This window comes from Emydura macquarii, unplaced genomic scaffold (genome assembly GCF_026122565.2).
Source record: "Emydura macquarii macquarii isolate MOO-44397 ecotype Brisbane River unplaced genomic scaffold, CSIRO-AGI_Emac_v2 contig_1253, whole genome shotgun sequence".
Lineage (NCBI taxonomy): Eukaryota > Metazoa > Chordata > Testudines > Chelidae > Emydura > Emydura macquarii.
This window is the reverse complement of record NW_027131390.1, coordinates 64,046,438-64,063,950: the sequence shown is the minus strand read 5'-3', so window position 1 is coordinate 64,063,950 and position 17,513 is coordinate 64,046,438. Positions and strand designations below refer to the sequence as shown.

Below are 17,513 nucleotides of genomic sequence, written 5' to 3'. Positions count from 1 at the left end.
CAGGAACTCAATAACTCTGTGTTTGGACAGACAAATTTTGAAGATACTTAAGATGTAATGGAGATGTCACTGGTAAGAGAGCTCTACTCTCAAAATCTCCAGTATTTACAGTTAGGGTTTCAGGCTGTAAATCTTTCCTAGAACCATGCAGCTGCAGCCATTTTTATGTCTGTCTTACAATCATTCACAAATACCTTGCTTGTTTACTTAGTTATTTGGATAACTATAGCCCTGTTGAACACTGCACACCTTCACCATTCATTTGTAGCATACTGATCAATAAAGCAACACCACATGAATCACATATTTGCCTCTGTCTACAAATAATCAGAATTTGACACATGGTGGTATATGAACTAAATATGTTTCATTAAGAATAACAACTGGAGATAAGTCTGAAAAGATGTTCAGATCCAGAACTGCATTAGTTTTCAGCTGGGTTCAGATTAAATGCTAAACCAGGGCAAGGATTCTGTCTTAAAAGTTTTCAGTTAAAAATGACAGACATTGCAGAAGACAAATTGAAATTTTGTGGTGTTTTTTGTCATTTTGAGCTGAAATCTCTTGAATGACTGTTTTTGTGAACTTTCTGCTGCATCTGAACCAGAACCAGAAAATAGGACACCTCCAACCCAAAATCAAAACTGTAAATGTAGATTTTTAATCCAAATCTTAGCCCCTGACATCTCTTGAAATTCAGAGAGATTTGGATTTCAAGTTCCAGTTTCAGCCCATTTCTGATAAGTAGATCATGTATTATAGTGCAAGGAAAACTGAATGTATGCCTAACAATAAAATAGTAAATAACACTTTATTTAGCAATTTTCATCCAAGGTTCTCAATGTGCTTTACATTACCAAGTTCGCTTGTATATTGTACAAAGATGATATGATATCAAGATTTGATCATTATTCCCATTTTTTTAATAGGAAAACTGAAAAACAGAGTAAGCAAGAGACTTTCCTAGGCTGACACATCCCAGTCAAATTCAGAGTGGGGGGAGGGCGGGAGAGAGAAGGCAGAGGAAACAGGCCTCCAGTTGCTCACTACTCTGCTTTACCCATTAGACACGTTAACTATTGTAAATTGTGGATGCATTATTTTCTCGCCTTTTCTCTAGAGATTATAAATATTTAGTTTCTTGTTACACCACCTTAGTTCTTTAAAGGTTATGTACTATTTAGTTATGTTGTTCTTTATATACCAACCCTTACCATTTCTATGTTAGATTGCTATGTGCATATCTATGTATAGTAAGAAACTCCTGTATTGAAATCCTAAACTAGGTACATAACATACACTAATGAAAGTTTTTGGGTACTAATACATTTTATTATTTTGCTCTTTTTACTTAAGTGGAATGTAGAAGGAAAAAGAGGAATAAAATTAAGTGTATTATTTAAGGAAAAGACTAATTTGAAAAAAAAAATGTTGCAACCATAATTATTTTACCAGGTTGCTGGTTGATTATCAACACCAGCTTTTCAATTGCTCTTCAAAAATCCAGAGCAACTATTTTGGCATAGCACAGTTTGTTATAAGGAAGATTTAATAGCTTGTTATGTTCTATTTATATAAACAGAAGTCATTTACAGTTCATCAGACTTATTTAGAATTAGCATCGCAGATGGAGTTGCAGGCTGAATAAAGTAATATCAGAAAAGCTTACTAGAAAATCAGGGAACTAGAAGTTTAAATTTGTCATAGAATTTCAGTTCCTTTACCAGAATGAAACCAGTGTTTGATAACTGAAGTTAACGTTTGGAGTTTATAAATTGCTGGCACAAAGTAGTAGTAAGTAAGGAGTACAGTGTGAATTATCAGTACTGTCATGAATAGTGGGGCTGATTTTATCCTCGCAAAATTCCTATCATCTCCACTGAGAGTTTGCCTGTGTAAAGGAGTGCAATAGCAGGCCCAATGAAACAGAAGGCTTAAAGTTCTAGTGAGCTCTTCTATACTATGTGCTGTGTTGGGTCAGAATATTAATAGGAGTTTACAGTGAGTAATGTGTAATCTGATTTGTGATTTGCTGACTTCAAGGTATGCATGATATCTGAAAAATGGATGTTAAGTCCATTTAAGATATTAATTTTATAGCATGTGGTAAATTAAAACCATGGTGACCTTTGGTCTTTTTGATCACATGTATGAAGATGATCATCTGTTAATCTGTACTAATTCTGATGAGACTCTTGTGCAGGAGACAGCAGAATACTGTTTGTTTCTGCTGTCTTTGCTCTATAATTTCTTTACTTAAAGTGTACAATTAACTTTTTATGATCAAACTTAGTAGAGTATAAATGTTATGTGCTCTGTTATGGAAGAAAAACAATCAGATTGTTTTCTTATCAGGACATTCATTAAGTGGTTTAGATATTTAGAGATCTGGATTTTTATTTAATTTCAATGGATGTTTCTGTTCTAATGGCTAGTTATAGCCATCTTGATGAAAAGTGATATCTAATAATTATTGCCAAATCAATTTCTAGCATCCTTTACACTTAATCAGATGTGTGATAATTCAGTTATTCTTCTTCCTTTTATGTTTAAAACTTAATAGTCAATTTTTTATTTGTCTCAGTATTTAAACTTGATGAAAAGCGATATACCACTTTTCATAACTGTGTTCCCACAACGCCAGTGTCACAAATAGCATGACTTTTTTAGTAAGATGGCTTCCACCAGCAGATGAATGAGAATTGTCAAATGCATTTTTTAAACTTCTATTTTGCATATAGTCATTTCTATAAATAGTGAGAATAGAATAATTTCCCATTGTGCAAACTTCCTAATTGCTGCAGTAGGCACAATATTTTGTTTGTTTGTTTGTTTGTTTGTTTGTTTGTTTGTTCAAACAACTAATTTTTATTCAATTTTTCAAATTAATTACCGAGCAGGGAAGAAAACACAATGTTACACTACTCTCAAATTAGTTACACAGAGTATGCAATGATGGTTCTTTTCTATTATGGTATCTAGCGTTTTTCATCCATGCATGTCAAACTTTTAAAAACATTAAGTATCACAAACCTGTACGAGCTAGGTAAGTAATATTACACTCATTTAACAAGTAGTTAAACTGAGGCTTGTCTACAAGGAGGGAAAGTCCAGAATAGCTAGTATGGAACAGCTATTGCTGAATCCAAAGTGGATTAATCTAAACTGCAAAAAGGCACTTAGTGTGGAATAAGTGTGTCCACAAGCGGAGTTAGTGATGAATAGCCATTGTGCTTTAAATTCACATCTTAGTTATTTTACACTAACTTTTCCATGAATTCCCCATGTGGACAAACTTTGAGGCACAGAGATGTAAACATTCACATAGCAAATTAGTGGCTGCTGTTTCCCCGCTCTAACCATTAAATCCAGTGTGTTGTATTCTTTAATGCTGAAAAAAAAATTCTAGTGCCAACAGCCAACCTCCATCAATCATTGAAGACCACGTACCATAAGAAGAGAGCCATCTCACACTGCCTTCAAGGATACTGCCTTTAAGAAATCTTAAATGGGAGTAGTGCACTTTCAAAGAAAACTGTGAGTTTACAAAGTCATTGTGAGCATAGGTATGCTATGTGGTTAATATCATTACTAAAAGTTAGGAAGGTGTTCTTGCTCTTGTTCTCTTCCCTTCCTCACTTTAAGCATTTCCACTTCTGTATTTCCACACAGGTGGACTTAAAGTGAGCAGAGAAAAAATACAGGTTATCTTGTACATGACATATGACACAAAATATGTTTTCATTTTATATGCTGCAACCAGTGTGTGGACAACACTAGAAAACTGCTGTACTAATACTCTGATATTTCCCTATACAAATGCTTCTATTGATGCACTATTTTTCTAAGATTTTGCTGAGTAAAGCTATTTCCATACATAAGCATCTTAGCCATCTGCAACTGTTTGTCAATGAGCCTGATTTGAGAACACTGGTAGTAATTGTAAACTTAGGAATGTGTGACCAGCTAGCAGCCAGCTGGGCATGCTCTGAGTTTTTCCAGGTGTTAAGATATATGGCCCCATTTGTTCACTTTTAACCAATTGGACAATACATTTTTTACCTTTTATTAAGAAGTCCATTTTCAGAATGATGTGTTTTCAGAATGATGAAGTTAATATAGTATAACTGTGGTTGAAACAGAAAACAATTAAGTAAACTTGTCATAGCATATAATTGTTGTTAATACATGATACAGAGTATGAACAGGTCATGTTATATAGCTTGTAAAAAGAAGATCTTCAGTATCTATGTTCCTTCCCCAAAATAGAACAAAAGTGCTGATCCTGCAAATGAAAAAGCTTTGGTCAGTCCATTTAATCCCATTAAATAGACTGCCTATTTCAGGAATGGGTGTGCCTGCTCTTATATGGTTGGATTGCACAGCTCTTTCAGCAGGGTCAGAAAGCCTCTCCAACTAGACAGAATTAGTAGCAAACTCTCCTAATCTGTTGTACCTTGGTATTTCACTCAGGCACCACAAATATCTTTGATAGTCTCCTGTTGTGCAGAAGAGAGCTAACCTAGTTAGAAGAAGTCATGACAATCCCTCTGGCTGCAATAGCCTTAACAGATCCTTTGTGGCCTATTGGTATTTTGTTTCGGAGCCAGCTAATTCCAATATAAATGAAAACAAGCTCTCAAATAGGAAAAAAGTTAATGAGTATGATCCCTTGTCTAAGGGGAATTTGATTTCATAGTTGATTAAAAAAGCTAAATAGCTCCACTTTTAAGAAATACATTACCTTTATCTTACAATATTCTACTGAAAAAATAAATAGCAAATAAACATGCATATTGCATTCTGTCTGCATCAATCATTAGATAACAAGAGCACATCAAAGAAGCCTTTGAAGATTACATTTTTATATGCTTGAAACAGATCCTTAAAAGTACCTCTAACACTAAATTTTCATTGCCACAAGATCACCCAAGATTGCTTTCTGCTTAGCTTCTGAGAGAAGAAGGTACTGCAATACTATAGTAAATTAAATGATTTGATAAGGAAAAGTAATTTTAAAACTGAAAATCTTGAGTCTTTCATTGGAGAGATTCAAGAGCAAAGGTATACAGGTAAACACTCTGGCTTTGCATCTCCATAAGTTGATGACTGCCAGATTCCTTTAGTTGAACGTTTTAAGTAAGAGCTGTTTTTAATGTGAGGGATAGTTCCTATATGTATTCCACTTGATGTACTTATGCACTCCATGGACCTCAGACCAGAAGATTTTTTGCTAGTAGATTCTATTGGTCCATGCCTGTACCTTTCTCCTCCTTGATCTCAGAACCGGTGGCATAAAGGGTGGTGCAAACTGCCTGTGTTCTGAGACAGATCTTCAGTGTCCTTCGCTTTAGCTGGCATTTTATTCTAAAATGCTAGATAATTGTAAGAAGTTTATTAAACCTGTTTTAAGACGGTGCAGTTTAGCAGTTTGTAGGCTCTGGGGGTAGGCTTTATTTGCCTCCCTCACCCCCACCCCCACTTTATGGGGTGCCTGTTATGCCCAAGATCCCAGGATTCAAGATCTGTGTGGCCTACCCCTGGTCAGTGACAACCATGATACTTGCTTTTATTGCCTCAAGGAAGCTCATTATCCCCTCCTTCCCTTGCCAAACCCATCAATACCATGTGTTCAGTCTTAGAAGATTCCTAATGGACCATCAATGGGTATATCCACAATGCAGCTGGGAACAGGCCTCCCAGCCTGAGAAGACAAACTCATGTTAGCTCCACTCAAGCTAACACACTAAAAGTAGCAGTTTGACTGTTGCATTGCAGGTGGCAGGTCAGCTCTCAAACCAGCTGACCCTAGTCTGAGCCGAAGCTGCCACCCGAGCCACTATATCTACACTCCTACTTTTAGCGTGCTAGCTCAAGCAGCATTAACCTGAGTCTGTGGGCTAGGAGACTTGCTCCCAGCCAGTGTTGATGTACTGTGTGTGTCCTACTCTTGGAATGTGAAACCCCCCTGTATATCAGTCAGAGGCACTGTGAGAAGCACTGTTTCAAACATGGTGGTCTCCAGCTCCAGGGTTAAACAGAGCAGGGATAACATCTCTTCCAAACAGACATGAGGAGGATAAGAGGATCATCATCATCAAACACCTAACACGTATTGTCTACAGAGGACCGTTACACCAGTTAGAGTGAGCATGGTAATGGTGTCTCACCAGGCATCGTATAGTGAAGTTCTCAGATGTGGCTCTATCCTGCAAATCCACAAATCTCTGGGGCAGCCCCGTGGGCAGTGCCAAGGTAGGATCAGAGCATGCACCCTTTCGCACATTGATGGAGAGTTTGAGGCATGGCATGCTGGGGTGTTTTTGTCCATCTTGGTGACATGGCCGAAGAGCATGCAATGCTGCTTTTGAGTATAATGGGTGCTTGAAGGAAGACCAGATCTCTGTGAGCTTGGCATTTTTCACAAAGGATTTGGTGCTGACAGGATTTGGTGCTGACAGCGCATATGGAATGCCTTTGGTCATTCCAATCTGCCTGGAAAAAGATCTGGGTTTCTGACCCATGTAGCAATACAGGTAGTACACAGATTTGATAGATCCTGAATCTTGTCTCAGCATAAAGATGTTTTTGCATCCATAAGTGAGACATAGACTTCATGCAGGAAGCGACAAGACCTATTCATCAAAGAATGTCCAATTTGCTGTGGTTGTTTGAACTCTGCTTGCAGCCTAAGTAGAGGAACTTGTCAATGTGCTCCACGGTACTTAACCCTCAACTGCATTGGGGATTTTGGGGGCCCAGATCCAAGGTTCTGGGTCTTGTTGTTCTGCCAGGAGATGTTCAGCTCCATAGTGCAGGTAGTGTCTTGAAGACTGGGGAGGGCTGAAATTCTCTGACTTCTGCACAACAAGGTAACATCGATAGGATGATTTTGGTCAATGAATACTTCTTTACTAACCAATGTGTGGAGCAGAAAGTCCTAAACTAATCAATAGTTCAACAGAATAATGCCAAGACAAGAATGCATCCCTGCCACACACCTGAAGTTGTGTAGAAATACGGCAAAAGACAAGAGCGCGCACACTCAAAAGAACTATGAGAAATCTCACCCACAGTCCTCATACAAAAAAAGAGGATTGCCTCTCTGACATCCTTGAAGTCAGGTGAGACTCCGTGCCCCAGGATCAGAATATCAGGAGTTCACAAGAAGCATGCTGCCACTTCCTTGGCCGTGGGAGCCAAAAGTGCTCCTGAACCATCCATAGCCAAAGGGGAGGGACCGTCATTAGTACTGGCAAAGGAAAAAAATGAATGGGTGCCTCCTACATTGACGGTACTGACACTGAGGGAGGAGGAGCATCAGTACTAAAAACCACTGCCTGTCTTCTGGCAGTGCCAGCTTCAGAAGTCCAGTCCACTCGCCAACATCCGGGGCTAGATACACTGCCCCAGATACTATTTATATGGACCCAGAATCACCAATAGTGCTGGATGCAGTCCCAACTGGGGAAGTTCTTTCACCATCTATTCGCCACTCACCGGTACCATTAACTGGTTGAGGAATAAGAAGTACTGGCAGCACTGTCCATCAATATAGAAGCTTCTTTCTCCTCTGATGAATCCAGAATCAGCAAGAGAGCTTCACCTTTGGACCAGTAATATCCTTTTCTATCGGGAGTGCCTCATAACCCCTACAATGGCCTTGCTGAGATCCCAGAGATCCATATATGAGACATCCCAAATAAGTAAGGTCACATCAGGAGTCAGAAGAGGCGTCTCCATTTATGGAAGAGCCTTATCCCCTTCAGAAACAACCTGAAAAAGAGGAGCAACCTGACTAGATGGAACCACTTGCCCTTGTGAAGTTATTGCCAGATGTGGCGGTCGCATTTACCTCACTGTCAGTCTGACAACTATTGGCAATTTGAGGACCTCCTGAGGAGAATCACAGACTGACTTCTACATCCCATTTGGTGGCTACTTGTCTTATTTTCCCTAGGCATGGCATCATATAACATCAATAGATGGGTTCTGGAGATAATTACTACCAGTAATACAACAGAGTTTCTTTCTTTCTGTCTTCCTCCTCCTCCCCCCCCCCCCACCCCCGTTCCAAATCCCTTTCCCTGTTCCTTTGCAGGAACCCTCCTACTAGAGGACTCTCAGACAAGAGATAGATTCCCTGCTCCATCTAGGAGCCATAGAACTGATATCTTTTCAATACAGGGGAACAGGATTTTACTCAAGATATTTCCTTATTCCCAAGAATAAGGGAGGCTGAAGGTCCATAGTAGTTCTCAGACAGCAGAATGTCTTCATCTGCCATCTGAGGTTCAGAATGATAATTCTGGCCTTTATAATCCCCTCACTAAATTGAGGCAACAGGGTCCCAGCTGTAAATTAAAAGGATGCTTGTTTCCACAAAGACATCTATCCTGCACATAGTTAGATTCCTATGCTTCATCATAGGCCTAAACCAATACCAATACAACATGCTGCCCTTTGGCCTCTCGACAACCCCAGTAGTATTCATAAAGGTGGTGTTAGGAGTGGAAGCTCATCTGCATTGTCAGGATTTGTCGATGTTCCCCTACCTCAATGATTGGTTGCTCAGAGGGAAGTTATATCACTAAGCACAGATGACAATCCAGTCCTTACTCACTGTTCTACACTCTGTAGGACTCCATGTAAACATAGAAAAGACCATTTTAGTTCCTACAGACTTTCTTGGAGTAACTCTAGATTCAATCAGAGCCAAAGCATACCTACCTCATGACAGATTCCAGGCTATGAAAGACCTCATTGTTCAGCTTCAGCTGAGCTTACAAACAACAGTTGGAACCTGTCCATGACACATGGCCTCATGTACTTATGTGACTTCCTTTACGAGACTTTATTTTTGTTGTCTACAGGCTTTACTATGGACAATCTGTGTGTGAAGGAAGCACCGTATAGACAAATTGATCTTGCTCCCCCACAGAGTTCTGACTTTTCTCTTCCAGTGAGAAAACAGGGCAAATGGGTGCATGGTATTTCCTTCTTCCCTCCTCCATCCACAGAAAAAAATATTATAGATGTCTCCCTGCTAGGGTGGGGAACCCACCCTGACAAACACACACAACTGGGTACCTGGACCCACCAAGAATCCCGGTTGTACATAAGCCTTCTGGAGCTGTATGCAGTACATGAAGCCTTCCAAACAATTCCAACTGTTGATTCAGACCTTGCACATTCTGGATATGTCAGACAACTTGACAACAGTTTATTATATTAGCAAAAGAAGGAGAGCAAAATCCACCCTTCTCTGTATAGAAGCTGTCAGTCACTGGAATTGGTGCAACTCAGCAGTGCATCTTCCAGCGGTGCATACATCTTGTCACACAGCCTCAATAGACATTTCTTCAGAGACCAAGAGTGAGAACTACACAAGTTGTTGATTATAGAACATCCTTCAACAGCGAGGATTCCCATTGTGGGATCTCTTTGCATCTCAGGAGATCAAGAAATGCCTGACCTGTGGCTCAGGGCCATAACTCCAGAGGTGATGCATTTCTAGTTCAATGGTCAGAACAGCTGATCATACTCATTTCTGCTCATCCCTTTCTTACCCTGAGTCCTGAGGAAGAGCAGACAAGATAGAGTGCTGGTCATCCTGATAGTTCTCCAGTGGTCCATGCAGTTCTGGTTCCTGAGCATTATCTAGATGTCCTTGCATCCATGCATGCACATTTGCTTCTTTCCAGATCCATTGATTCAGAACAAAAGCAAGATCAAACACCCCAACCCAGCATCCCATCATCTATCAGCATGATATTTGGATGGATGATGGACCTAGAAAAATCATGCTCAGAGGTGGTACAATCATCCTTAACAATATTGGGAAAGAGTCCATGAAAATATACTACACAGCAAAAGGGAAAAGATTCTCTACCTGGTGCCTGCATTGTCAGATAACCTCAGAAGGTTCTGAGATTCCTACTATTCTAGACTGCCTTCTCTCTCTCAAAATGTCAGGGCTATCCATGAGCTCCTTGTGAATAATACACTTGACAGCTGTTAGCATTTTTCACTCTCTGATGGAGAACTAATCATCCTGCTACAATAAGGTTTCGGAAGAGACTAATCCAAACCTTTCCTCCAGTGCTGAAACCTATCCTGATATGGTATCTGAATCTTGTCCTATCAGAATTGATGAATATCCCTTTTAAACTTTTAGTTTCATGTTCATTCACACATCTCTCTATGAAGGTTGTATTTCTGGTTGACTCACCTCAGCCAGAAGAGTAGTTGAGCTGGGTGCCTTTACATCTAACCCTCCATATATGGTCTTCTGTAAGGGTAAGGTTTCCTTGAGGTTACACCCTAAATTCACTCCTAAAGTAATCTTGAAATTCCACCTGAACCAGGTCATCCACTTACCTATCTTCTATTTGAAGCTCCATGCCACCTGTGGGGACAGGAAGTTCCACTCTGTGGATGTCCATATAGCTTTAGCCCATCTTCAGTGACTGCAATCCTTCAGAAAATTTCCCAGGCTCATTGTTTGCTTTGCTAACACGTGAAAGTGGAAGCTACCTCCTTACAGAGACTGTCCGAATGGATTTCAGATTACATCCTGCATTGTTATGAGCTGACTGTGACCTCTCCCCATCAAGGTGTGAAGGACCACTCGACTACAGCCCATGCTACATCAGTGATCTTGCTTCAAGACATTTCTCTCCTAGAGATCAGCAGAGCAGCAACATATAGGGCTCCATCCATACCTCTGTAAGACATTGTGCCTGGGTACAGTCTTTTACAGCAGTTGCATCTCTCGGCAGAGCAGTTCTCCAATCTGTGGTGAAGCAAAGTTCCTCATACCCTTCTCCTCAATGAGTTCTGCTTGTGAGTCACTTTGAATTGGAATACACATAGGGACCATCTCTTGAAGCAGAAAGAAAGGTTACTTCCCTTGTTACAGTAACTGGAATTGTTTGAGATGTGTAGTCCTTATCTGTATTTTACTACCTAGCTTCCTATACCTCCGTTGTGAAGTCTTATCCTGGGGGTTATTCACAGTATAAAGGGAATTGAAGAGGTGGCTGAGCTACACCACCCCTTATGGCCTTAGTTCAAAGCACGAGGAGGAGAAGGGCTCAGGCACAGAAAAATGGACATATCTAGTGAAAAATCCTCTGGTTTCAGGCACATGGAGTGTACGCACCTCAAGAGGAATACAGATAGGGACCACACATCTCAAAAAACTCCAGTTACTGTACGAAGTAAGTAACCTTCCTTTCCATTTAGCTTGGCATCATATGTCTTTATGAAGATCTAGGTTTTATTATTGTAATCTAAGGAATCTTGGATATGAATTAGATACTGCCATAGAATATCTGGATGTTATTTTTGTTAATATAGATTCGGGGGAATAGGCCATTCAGAATGTCAACTTGACTGTTGCTCCTTCCAAATTCATAGATAGGAAACAAACTCAGCAAAGAACATTGTGCAGTGTGTGTGTGACAAATCTGACAGAGTCAGATGAAAGATTAAATTTAATATCCTTGTCCAGTCACCTGACATGGGCCAGTGTTATAAAAGTTAATACCACTGTTGCGTAATGGGTCAGTATCCACTGACTTCAGTGATTACTATTGTTTTCCTTTTTTAATTAAAAAAGTAAGTAAAATAGAAAACCAGCCTAAAATAAATACAAATAAATGCAACTGATCAATAAAAAACGTAAATTGAGATGCTAAGGATAAAGGTCAGAATAGACAACCTGAACAATGAAAGACCGCTCATTGGACATCAGGCAATGACTACTGTTTCAGGACTTCAATGGCTACATGATTGCAGAGCCACTTTTTTGTTTTCAGTATAGTTCCTTCCGTGGTGGCCTGTTCAGTGCTAAGAGTTATTTACCATCTGGAGCCTGTGTTTACTCCTCCTGGTGGGCATGTATTACTTCTATCTGTTAACAGCGTTCTGAATGACCTTAAGAAACAGAGATCCAGTGTTGTCTTTGATTTTATTTACATGATTTTGGTTCCTTCTGTAGAACTGTCCCTCAAGAATTTTGGTGTACAACGTTGGTGCAGATAGCATGGTTATTTTTGTGGCAGGTTGTCAGCCACATTCTCTTCAGCTTCTAATATACTCTTTCATTTGCAGTGGAGGCAACTGGCATTTTTGTCATAGTATTACTTCAGTTTTGTTTGCTGGTATATGCTTCTTTTATAACTACTTAAAGGTTTGGCTCAATAAGTATGTTACATAATTACACTAAAGGTTTTGTCCTGTCCATGAGTCTTTGAACTGGAGATTCTAATAAAGCATTGTGAGGTTTGTTGCAGTACCCTAAACTTGGTGCTGCATATGGTCTGGGCCAGTCACTCTGGCCCAGGTTACAACAATCTAAGGACTGCTATAACTTGCATTAGCTACAAACAGCCCCAAGGGGCTTGAAATGCAACCAGAAATCAGTGTGGCTTAGGGGTATAGGATCCCTTTTTCATTAGGGTGATGTTTGCTGGGCTAGTAATGCTGGGGTTAGGGCCAGTTTATACCATACTGTGGGACAAAGTGGCTGCTCCACACGGGAGAATCAGCCCACTTTCTCCTAGGCTCAAAGGACTAACTATAAAGTAGCAACTGCAATAAAGGAAGGATTGGTACAACAACCTAGCAAGTTTAGAGGTTGAAGAGATGGTGTTGAAAATTGTATCCATTCCAAAAGGGACAACAAAAATAGATAAATAACATGTCATGGCTCTTAAAGAGGATGCAGTATTGGCATCCTACATGAAAGATAATATTTTTCCAGATGAATAGTATTTCTTTCAGAAGGAAACTATGGATAGGAAGATAGAAGCAGTACTGAGATTCAGCTATGAGTCTGGTGAAAATTGTACTGAGGTACTTTCCTCATTGTCTTTGTGGATACTGGAGGAGGTGACTCTACACCTAGTACTATTAAGGAAAAAATTAATCAGTGTTATGTGCTGAGGTATCTATTTAGGGCCACACGGGACCCAGGGAGTATGATGAACACTGGAATCTATTAAAAAATAAATCAACGAGAGTTCCAAAACACAATTTTGGCACTTTTGCATTTCCATTTGCTACACTTCAACCAATATATATTGGCTTACTGCCTGAACAAACAATGGACATGGCAAGAATCAGGTTTCTTATCCAGGAAAGAAATAAAGAAACTCGTCATGTGGCTGAAGAACATCTCTTGTACCTAAAAACAATCCATATAAAAAGATTCATTGTTAACATATTATGGACCATCAAGCATATAAGATCTGTTTGTTTTGTAACCGTTTTTTTCAGTTCCTAAAGTATGCTTATCAAATATCTCTGAGCACATGCACAAAAATAAAACGCAGATTAGAAACCAATGTCAGTTAAAGAACTTGACGGCAATCTAATTAACAAATGTTGTTAAAATCCCCAGTCCAACAGATCTTCAGCCTTTTCTAATCTACTTCTCAGTTAAACTGATGGGCCTTGTCTCAAGCCCTAAAAATTAATAAATGAGATTCTGTCAGACCTGTGGGTGGTGAGGGAAATGGGAGTTGCAGAGTTGAGGGCCTTTCTGAGAGTGCCCTTCAAAAATCCATTTTAGGAAAGAGAATTTCCCTAGGTCTAAAACAAAAAGGTTTAAAAACAAAACCCTTCCAGAATGGGGGAGTACTTATCACTGCATCTTGACACACTGCTTCAAGGTTGGCTTGGGCTTTTGTTATATGCCTTTCTTCTGGTTCCTTTACTACCACGAATAATACAAAAACTAAAGTGAACTGAAAATCACTGCCTGCCACTGGCCCTGGAGATTATTGTTTTCAGTCATCTTACATATGGTAGTGCAAGGACTGGTAAAGATTCCTCTCAGACCAGAGGTGAAATTTGCAATAGTGACTTGAAATCAGTGGGAGTTAAGCACTTTTGAAAATCCCATGAGATGCCTATCTGCATCTTTAGACCCCTAAATCCTTTAAAAAAATCTATCTCTTAGGCACATAGCAGCATCAATCTTATTGAAAGTCAATGAGCTACTAAGTGGCAAAGCAACTTTTGAAATGGGACTTAGGTACCTTTGAAAATTTTACCCCAAATCTACAATAGGAATCACTCTGGTACCCAACCCTCTTCACCATATGCTTACAACCTGCCAGTATAAAAGGAAATAATGGAGAATCAGAGATATTCCAAACAAGTAATCAACTTCCTGCTCTCACCCAGCAAGTCTCTACCTTGTAACTTTCATGTTGTGAGGCATTCATACTACTATGATGAGTAGCATAGAAAGGACTCTAGAGAACTACCTGGGATGCGAACTTAGGAATGTGACTCCAGTTAAAATAATGGTACTGCACAGTCTACATGGAAAATAGGAACTCCCCAGTTTTCAGAACTTTATAGGGCTCATAGGATGGCCAGTAAGCAGACTTGAGCCCCAGCTCTTCTAAGTTACAAATCATAGCTAATACTTTTGTGACTTGTGCCTGCTCAGAGAAGGCCTTATACAGTCACCCCCATATTGCAAGATTCCTAAAAGTTTACAGAATGTTATAGCCACCTAGTTAACATGGTATTTTCTGTCAAATGTTCAGTCTTAACAATGCTATTTTAATCAGATTAGTTGGCACCCTTTTCTTATATCTTTCCTCTTCACTATAAGTTGCAATGAAAGTCTGCGAGCCAACATCCTTATCAGCGGAAGATGCTAAGCCTTCCATATGGACAAGGAAATTCTGAAATTATCAGAATACTTACAACCCGAAATGTACAACTTTTCTGAGGTCTTAAGAGGTAGTTCTACCTTCAATCTCTGATAGCTTCCCACATCCTAAGGGGGTGATTTTGAATATAAGATAGATACTTTCAACATATACCTGTATGATAGAATCTTTTAAAAAATCTCTTGCTTTTTTCTATTACTTTCTATTTATGATGCAAAGAGAATAAATTGGCTGAGAACATGGTAAAATTTACAGGTTACAAACTCTCTCAAAAATTGATAAGCAATAAGGCAAAAGCAGCTGCCACATCTCAAAGTATATTATGCAAGGGAAACTGCATTATCCTAAATATGATAAAAGAACTATGTGAAGCAACTGCATGGTCATGGGTATATAGCTGGCACAATTTTAAAGGGTATTTAGAGGCCTCGGTGCTACCTACAGGAACTCAGATCCAGAGAGAAAAGGCTCATCTACCATATAGTTGTGCTGGATGTTGTCTTAGACACACAACAAGAAAGACAAGCTGCAAGGGATGTTGTTTAATTAGGCCACAATTTAATTACTTAACTCATTTGTGAACTAATTTGCAGTTATTTGTACAGTGCAGGTCACAATTCCTTCCATAATCACATCCACCTGGTGGAATATAAACCCCCATGCCTCCATAGTTGATTTCAGCCTGTCACTGGTACCCAGCCACTCTCTCATTTTGTACAATTAATAAGGGGTTGAAGAAAGGGGGTTGTCTCTTTGTTGTACCAGACATTAGGACTCCTAACCCCATTCCCCAGCTTCTTTAGTGGATGCCATCCCCTTATGTCCACTTCCAATTCTAGTTTATCAGGAAATAAGATCTGGTATAGAATGAGTACCAGCACCGAACACCTGCCACATGAAGGCAGCAGCAAGACCACATTTTTAATTTTCTTAAAGATTACAGGGGAAAAATAAAGAAAAACAATGTAGGTTATAGGTTGATGTTTGCTCCTACCACTCTTTTTTTTTATCTTGATTGCGTTTCAAAATTCTCAGTGATAAAACAAGGATTGTGTTTTTTTTCATTTTCATTTTCATTTTCATTTTATACCCCACTTAAGCAAAAAGAGTCTGAGCACACCCAAATATCCCAGGGAACATAAAAGATACATCAACCAGGAAACATCTCTAACAACCTTACCTGAACCAGCAATGAGTATTTAGTGTAGCGAACTGATAGCACAGTGGGGGTAGCACAATGATGCTGTTTTGGTGTCTGATGTTTCTCAGAGCTCCTTGAGCTTGGAAAATAGTCTGTACTGGATTGCTGAATATTCAGGAATCATTGCTGCTAATGTCATCTGAGTCTGTTTTGTTGCTTGATGTACATTTATGTTAAAGGTATTTGACTGTATTCAGTTTATGGTTACTTAGGTAAAACCACTGAATTAATGATCTTCTAACTGCTGAGATAATTGTAGACCCCTGAACGTTTTCATTTATAATAATTCTTAGTATTTATATGAATTTGAAACAGTGGACTTGGCCTTGATCTTTTATATATTCTTTGATCATTGTCATTTTCTGCCTGCCTTTGAAAAAACAGTCTTGCTATACTGTGCATTTGCAACCATGCTGTTTTCCACTGAGTTTCCATCAGATGTCATAAACTAAGCAATATTGACCTGGGTAGTTACTGGTAGTTACTTGGATGAAAGACCTCTAAGGGACAACTAGTTCTTATGGGAACTAATGATGGTAATTCAGCAGATGGCACCCTTCCCTTTAATTCCATACTATACCAGTGGCCAAGCATTGTGTAATAGAGTCCTGTGTTTCTGGAGGTTGAGATGTGAAACCAAGGTCCTGAACACATGTGGTTGTTAAAATTCCTATGGGACTCTATAAGTATAAGATGTTAACCCTAACGGCCTGGCCAGATTCCAAAATGGATAATTACATTCTTCCTAACTAAATTCCTCCTGCAATTTGAATTAGATATGGCATTCTTCTTCTCTTCCTGTCCTGTACTATATACTGTGAAACAGTTGTTGCATTTCATCCCAGAGGTAGCTGTGTTTCAGTGACTGATGAAGTGATCCCTGTGTTTAGTTTTTAAAGCACATTAAGATTACTTTAGGATAAAATGTATTATAACACAGTGCTCCACTCTGCAAGTACCCACAGACTATCTAAAGCATTAGACTCCAAATTCAGCCATGGATACATTCAAGCATAGTGTTGGTTTTAACATTTTTAACTTTTTTAATTTGATCTTTTGGTTTTCTATTTTTCCAAACTAAAAAAGATACAGTAGTAACTTGTTTTTTAAAAAGAGAAATTGGGTACAAAATTGGAATTATGTAGAATAATAAAGTGTAGATAGGCTCACTACATGGTTCATTAGAACTCTTATTCTAGGTGGGATTTATACCATGTTTTAATTTAGAATATATACAGAGCTAGCTTTTGGTCAAATAGCATCCTGGAAGAGCTTGAATTGTTGACCCCCTCAGCATTCAAAGATGAAACAATTGGGAATGATTATTAACATTACAGCAGCACCTGATATTTGGGTGTACTACAGACTACATCAAATAACCCCCACCTAACTCTGCTCCTTGTTTAAGAATTATGCCTGAATGAAAAACTGTCTTAAGTAAATTCATACAAACACACTCTCACCTGATCTGATTGAAAAGCCTTTTAACATTTAGAAAAAGGATTAAACATTCCAAACTAGAAGACTAAATCAAATGAATTAATGAGATCCAATGAGTTTAAAACTTTAAAGTAAAACTGATTTGATCATATGGGAACAAGTTTGTGTAAGTAATT

The 17,513-nt window shown here is 39.0% G+C and overlaps 1 long non-coding RNA gene across 2 annotated transcripts in view; it reads left to right on the top strand.

Moving 5' to 3' along the window:
- LOC137154128 (uncharacterized) overlaps positions 1 to 17,513 on the top strand; it is a 47,269-nt gene that overhangs the window by 5,867 nt on the left and 23,889 nt on the right. The gene's annotated exons all lie outside the window — the stretch shown is intronic.